The sequence below is a fragment of the Aquarana catesbeiana genome, linkage group LG01, assembly GCF_042186555.1.
Source record: "Aquarana catesbeiana isolate 2022-GZ linkage group LG01, ASM4218655v1, whole genome shotgun sequence".
NCBI lineage: Eukaryota > Metazoa > Chordata > Amphibia > Anura > Ranidae > Aquarana > Aquarana catesbeiana.
The window spans coordinates 316,969,730-316,977,055 of record NC_133324.1 but is presented as its reverse complement, the minus strand read 5'-3'; positions in this window follow the sequence as shown (position 1 = coordinate 316,977,055).

Genomic DNA, 7,326 nt, shown 5'->3' with positions numbered 1-7,326 from the left:
TTTATACTGATATTAAATTGCACAAAGGTGGACTCTATTTACTAATTAGGTGACTGGTTTCACTGGATTTTAGTTGGGGCTATCGGAGTAAAGGGGGCTGAATACAAAATGCACGCCACACGTTTCAGATATTTATTTTGAAAAAATTTGGAAAATCATTTTCCTTCCACTTCACAATTATGTGCCACTTTGTGTTGGTCTTTCACATAAAATCCCAATAAAATACATTTACGTTTTTGGTTGTAACATGACAAAATGTGGAAAATTTCAAGGTGTATGAATACTTTTTCAAAGCACTGTAGTTCCTATATTGTACCTCATATGCAAGTTGTGGGGAGACAATGTTTTTAAGCAAATTTATTCTGTTGAAATGGGGGTGGAATTAAGGTCTCAGGTGAATAATGCTTATGAAATATTACACTCCAAATGTGCCAAAAAGCTTCCACTGGCTAAGTTGTATGAATTGCTCTTTTGAGGCTGATTTATAAATCACTTTGCACCTAGCCACTGCAGATATGCAACCATGTCACTCTGGGAGTATGCACCCATTGGTCCTCCCACTTTTGGTGCTCTCGTACAGCCTTGAGTCCGTGCAATGATCTATGATTGGCCCTGTACCATGCGACCGCTGTGTACAATCACAGTAGATCACAAATTTTGACAAAAGTTGCAAGTTGGTGTATAGACTCTCCTTGTTCTCACACAGAGAGCTCATGAGAGCCAATCTGTGAACCATTTCAGTGCCAAAAACGCACACAGGGAGACCTCTACAGAGCCTGATTGCAGTCATACCAGTGCAGCATCAACATCTGCCATAGTGTCCCCAATGCACCATCAATATCTCTCATGTGGTCCCCAGTGCACCATCAAAATTTGTCACCGTGTGTCTCTGTCACACCAAAAATTAATCACCATAAAAACCAGTATAGTGTCACCAGAGACAGCAAAAACCTGAAAGCCATGTTCAAAAAATTGTACACCAGCAAGAAGTCATTTCACATTGTTAGCATGATAGATAAGAGCATGAGGGAGCCTCTCACTGTCAGATTCAGATTCTCAGTACAAACCCATGAAGAGCAGTGGGTCAGTAAACGAATCAGAGGTGCCTACAAAAAGAATGAGGCGTTCTAAAGAGCAGTAGGCAACCACCTTCAGTGTTGTACACAGAAATGATAGGCCAAGAACTAGGAGTGGGGTGTCGTATCAGTCACAAAGGGTTAGGGCCCATGGTAGTGTACCAGGGATGCTTTTAAATCCTGCATGGCTTCCTTTATAATACAGCAGCGAAAAAATTGACCACACAGCCAAGGCTCTAAGATAGTAACTGAAAATTTTACACCTGTTAATTTTTTTTCATTTGTTTTGTACCGATTTATTGAAATTAATTGTGGACCATGTAGAAGTGTTTTGGAGGAAATACAATCATCCCAAATAATCGTTTTACTAATCAAAACAAACAGTTATGGAGGGATTTGTATATATAATATATAAATTCCTTTCAAAATATACCTTCATGGCCAAAAATATTGGCACCCCTGCATTTCTGTCAGATATTCACCACTTCGCCCAGAATATTGTTGCAATTACAAATGTTTAGTCTTTCTCATGTTTATTTCTTTTGTTTGTATTGGTATGACACAAAAAAGTGGAGAAACACATTCCATGCAAAACTCCAAAAATGGACTGGACAAAATGACATTTTCTCAAAATTGTAAGAACTAATTTCATTCCAAGTTTGTGATGCTCCTGTAATTTGTAATTAAACTCGCCTGTATCAATTAACAGGTGTTGACGATATAGAAATCACACCAATCAGTTAAAATGGTGAAAATATGACTCACCCTTTCAGTTGTGTGTCTGTGTGCCACTCGGAGCATTGAGTATAACTGCGGCAGCTGGTCTGGAAATGGTTTAAAAAAAGAATACAGTCAAACATGGAGGTTCACTGATGTTCTGGGGTTGCTTTGCTGCTTCAGGCACTGGATATCTTGACCATGTGCATGGCATTATGAAATTTGAAGACTACCAAAGAATTCGGGGGTGCAATGTAGGGCCCAGTGTCAGAAAGTTGAGTCTCCATCAGAGGTCATGGGTCTTACAGCAGGACAATGACCCAAAGCACCCAGAAATGGTTTAAGACAAAGCGCTGGAGAGTACTGAACTGGACAGCAATGAGTCCAGATCTAAATCCCATAGAGCACCTGTGGTAGGTTCAAACATATTCTTGTTACTACATACAAACAATGAGAAGACTAAAACATGAGACATTTAGATACAAATGTGGGGGAGATTTCATAGTTCCCAAAACAAAAATGAAAAAAACAAAATGACCTGATGGAATGCTACCTTCACTCTTTTAGCGATAGAAAAAAATACAATGGGAAAAACACAAGAGCATCTCGCGAAATTTTTGCATGGACCAGCCACACAAAGTTCAAAAACAGGCCTGAGAATTTTTAATCACACAAACATGTACTACACATCCATCAACTCACTCATCATTACAGATTTCTGTAACTACAGCTAAACTACTTCTAAGGTATTTTTATTCTGGGGTCTCGTACCTCCAGACATCAAAAGTACCTTCCAAAGGAACTGTACCCTCTGGCCATATCTGCCAATCTTTAAGGGGTCTAATGGCCTTAGCCCCATACCCAGATTTCATGTATTGTGCAGCTGTCTGACTGGGGTGCATGGACGACCCATTGCCCATGACGATTCAAATCGCTTTTTTGGCAAACTCTGCATCCAGAGAACCCTGCGCTTTACTTTCTGAGCGGTTATTGTTATTGTTTGCGCCTTTATCACTTTAATCGGCCCCCGGTTCCCGATTATTGTACACAGCCTGAGCGGGGCTGCTAGCGTACTACTCCTCACATTTATGCTAATACTATCGCGCACTGGAATTCCGATTATCATACACGGCCCGACAGGTCTCACAATATACAGCAGGGGTCTCAAACTGGCGGCCCTCCAGCTGTTGCAAAACTACAAGTCCCATCATGCCTCTGCCTTTGGGAGTCATGCTTGTAATTGTCAGCGTTGCAATGCCTCATGGGACTTGTAGTTTTGCAACAGCTGGAGGGCCGCCAGTTTGAGACCCCTGATATACAGCCTTCTAAACGTGTTTGTCCGACAACCACAAAACGCCATGAAAATCCTCCACTATTCAAAACAATCTTATGGCTTCTCTGTACCTAGATATTACAACAATAAGGTGGATGCCTCCTGTTTGCTCTCTACCCAAAACTGTATTACAGTATAAACCTTAATTAAATTTAAAAATCAAAATGATTTTGTCCTTCCAAACACAAGTCAAAAGACCCCAAGCTCCTCCCACCAACTTCCTGTTGCATACCTGACCAGGAAGAGGGAGGGGGAGGGGAAGCCTTGAATAGCTTCATATTATGTCTATCAAGACATTAAAAACTGCAGGCTATACAATACAAACCTCAGCTCTAAAAACCCAAAACAATAGGTGGACAGGGGCATGAATTGCCCTCTGAAAACTCCCAAACAATTCAAAATAAAAATAACACACACCACTAAAAGTACAAAAACTCAGTTAAAGCTAGTAAATTCAGTGGAAAGTAGACCTCATGGACACACACACACACACACACACACACACGAATTGGAGCAGCTTCATCTCTAGGATGACCCACGGGCCAAACAGCACAAAATCCTTAACCACTTCAATACAGTGCATTTTCACCCCCTTCCTACCCAAGCCATTTTTCAGCTTTCAGCGCTGTCGCACTTTGAATGACAATTGCGCGGTCATACAACACTGTACCCAGATGAAATTGTTATTTTTTCCCCACAAATAGAGCTTTCTTTTGGTGGTATTTGATCACCTCTGCGGTTTTTATTTTTTGCACTATAAACAAAAGAAGAGTGACAAGTTTGAAAAAAACACAATATTTTTTACTTTTTGCGATAATAAATATCCAATTTTTTTTTCTTTAAAACAAATTTTTTCCTCAGTTTAGGCCAATACGTATTCTTCTACATATTTTTGGTAAAAAAAATCGCAATAAGCGTATATTGATTGGTTTGCGCAAACGTTATAGTGTCTACAAAATAGGGGATAGATTTATAACATTTTTATTATTTATTTATTTATTTTTTTACTAGTAATGGCTGCGATTTTTATCGTGACTGCGATATTGCGGCGGACATATCGGACACTTTTGACACATTTTTGGGACCATTCACATTTATACAGCGATCCATGCTATAAAAATGCACTGATTACTGTATAAATATGACTGGCAGGGAAGGGGTTAACACTAGGTGGTGATCGAGGGGTTAACTGTGTTTGCTAGGGAGTGTTTCTAACTGTAGGGGGAGGGGACTCACAAGGGGAGGAGACCGATCAGTGTTCCTCTGTACTGGGAACATACCATCGGTCTCCTCTCCTCTGACAGGACCATGGATCTGTGTTTTTACACACACAGATCCACAGTCCTGCTGTGTTACCGGCAGTCGCGGGTGCCCGGCGGACATCGTGGCCACCGGGCACGCGTACCTGGTGCCCAGTGAAACGGCGGGCACGTGCGATCGCCGTCGGTGGCGCGCGCACGTCCCCTGGTGGGCTGGGAAAGCGAGGCCGTCATATGACGCCCTCCCGCAACAAGAGCTGCGCCACCTGGCCATCAGTTGACAGCCGACGGTCAGCAAGCAGTTAAACTGCGCCTCTCAAAATGGCCGACGACAATGGCCACATGGCAGACAACAACTAAAGAAAAGAAAATGGCAGACCACAACAAAATGGTGCCATTAACACATGAAATGTAGTTGTTGATCCCGCCAAAATTGAGATTTCTTCACTAGGAACATAAACTTCTCCCAACAAAATTACACATTTGAGACATCAAATGAACACTTACAAACATTTCATTCTACATACCACTAGGGACCTTGAGAGGCCTCAAATACAGGCTCTCCAACCAAACAACACATCCAAAAAAGCTAAAGTTACATAAAACACAAAATGGTAGTTGCAACAAACGAACATCGAGCCACGGGCGCATGGCGACCACAAAATGGCCTATGACAAAAGGGCCACACTAAAACACCAACACATGAAATGTTGTTGATCCCGCCAAAAATAGACTTCTTCACTAGAATCTTTCTCCTCAAAGCCACACACATGAGACACCACATGAACACTTATGCCGCGTACACACGAGCGGACTTTCCGGCATACTTGGTCCGGCGGACCGGAGTCCGCCGGACAATCCGACCGTGTGTAGGCTCCAGGGGACTTTTCCGGCTAACTCTTTCCCAAAAGCCCGCCGGACCTAGATTTGAAACATGTTTTAAATCTTTCCGTCGGACTCTCTTTCCGACGCAAAGCCCGCTCGTCTGTATGCTGGTCCAACGGACCAGATACGACGCAAGTGCAGGGTATTGCATTTCGCGCTCGCTGCAATAGGAAAAACAAATTTTCCTATTGCGGCAAGCGCGGGGCATACCAGGCCCTTAGGTCTGGTATGGGTTATAAAGGGAACCCCCTACGCCGAAAAAACGGCGCGGGGTCCCCCCTAAAATCCATACCAGACCCCGATCTGAGCACGCCCCCTCCCTCCTGAACCGTACCAGGCCGCATGCCCTCAACACTGGAGGTGGGTGCTTTGGGGAAGGGGGGGGCCTGCGGGGCCCCCCCACCCCAAAGCACCTTGTCCCCATGTTGATGAGGACAAGGGCCTCTTCCCGACAACCCTGGCCGTTGGTTGTCGGGGTCTGCGGGCGGGGGGCTTATCGGAATCCGGGAGCCCCCTGTAATAAGAGGGCCCCCAGATCCCAGCCCCCCACCCTATGTGAATGAGTATGGGGTACATGGTACCCCTACCCATTCACCTAGGGAAACAGTGTCAATAATAAAACACACTACACAGGTTTTTAAAATAATTTATTAAACAGCTCCGGGGGGGGGAGTCTTCCTTCGGCTTCGGGGGTCTTCTTCCGGCTTCGGGGGTCCCTCCGGTTCCTCTTCTCCCGGCGTCCGGTTGGTTCTTCTCCGCTCTCTCCGGCCTCTTCTCCCAGTGTTCCAGTTCTTCGGCCGGCTCCTCCGCTGTCTTCACGCCGCTCTTTTGCCAGCGGAGGTCCGGACTTCTTGTCTTCTTGTCTTCTTCCCTCTTCTCCAGATGTTGACACGACGCTCTCTCCGGCTGGACTGCTCTCTGAGCGCTCCGTTGTGACTTATATAGGCGGAGACCCCGCCCCCTTATGATGTCACAGTCCCTGGGCATGCTGGGACTGTGACGTTTTAGGGGGCGTGGTCAACATCACCCGGGGGTCCCCACCCCCTTTCCTGACCGGCCGGGCTGCGTGCTCGGATTGGGGTCTGGTATGGATTTTAGGGGGGACCCCACGCCGTTTTTTCGCCGTAGGGGGTTCCCTTTATAACCCATACCAGACCTAAGGGCCTGGTATGACCCGCGACGGGGCTTGCAAGATGTCAATCTCGCCGATAAAAGCGGCAAGATTGACTTCCTTTTATAGTCCCGTCGTACCTGAGTCACGTTCAAAATGATTGGACTTGTCCATGTGTGGGCAAGTCCATTCATTCTGAAAGTCCGCTGTAACTCCGGCGAAAGTCCGTCGGAAAGACGGGCGGACTTAGCCCGCCGGAAAGTCCGGTCGTGTGTGGGCAAGTCCATCCGTTTTAAAGTCCGGCACACCTGGCGGACAAAGTCCGTCGGAAAGTGTGCCGGACCAAGTATGCCAGAAAGTCCGATCGTGTGTACACGGCATTACAAACATTTTAGGAAGTGTTCCAATAGGGACCTTGGCACACAACAATGTTACATATAACACACAATAACATGGCTTCAAACTTACACTCTTGTTCCCACACAAAGTTCACACACTTATTCTGGCATCAGCAACCCATAGGAACAAGAACAAAAAGTGTTTTCACTATTGTCGCCCCTCCCCCAAGCCGCATGTCCACTTAAATATGCACCAGCCATTTTCAAGAGCTACTTAAAGACAAACCCTTTACATAAAAATATTTTTATGTTTTTTTTTATGGCCCCATACAAAGGTAATAATCACAATTCATCCATTTCTATTTTTCATATACATCACAAACATATTACACATAATTTTGTTCTGAAAGTTGTAAAGTCAACAGATACACAGGACCATCAACAATACTGGTTGCCCTCCCCCGTTCAGCCGCATGGCCACTTGAATATGCAGCAGCCATTTTAAAACCAAGCTTTCAAAACTACTTCAATACAAACCATCTGTGTCTTGAGTCAGTTAAACAATCTTCACGACCCATGCAATCTACTTGTAATCACAATACTTATT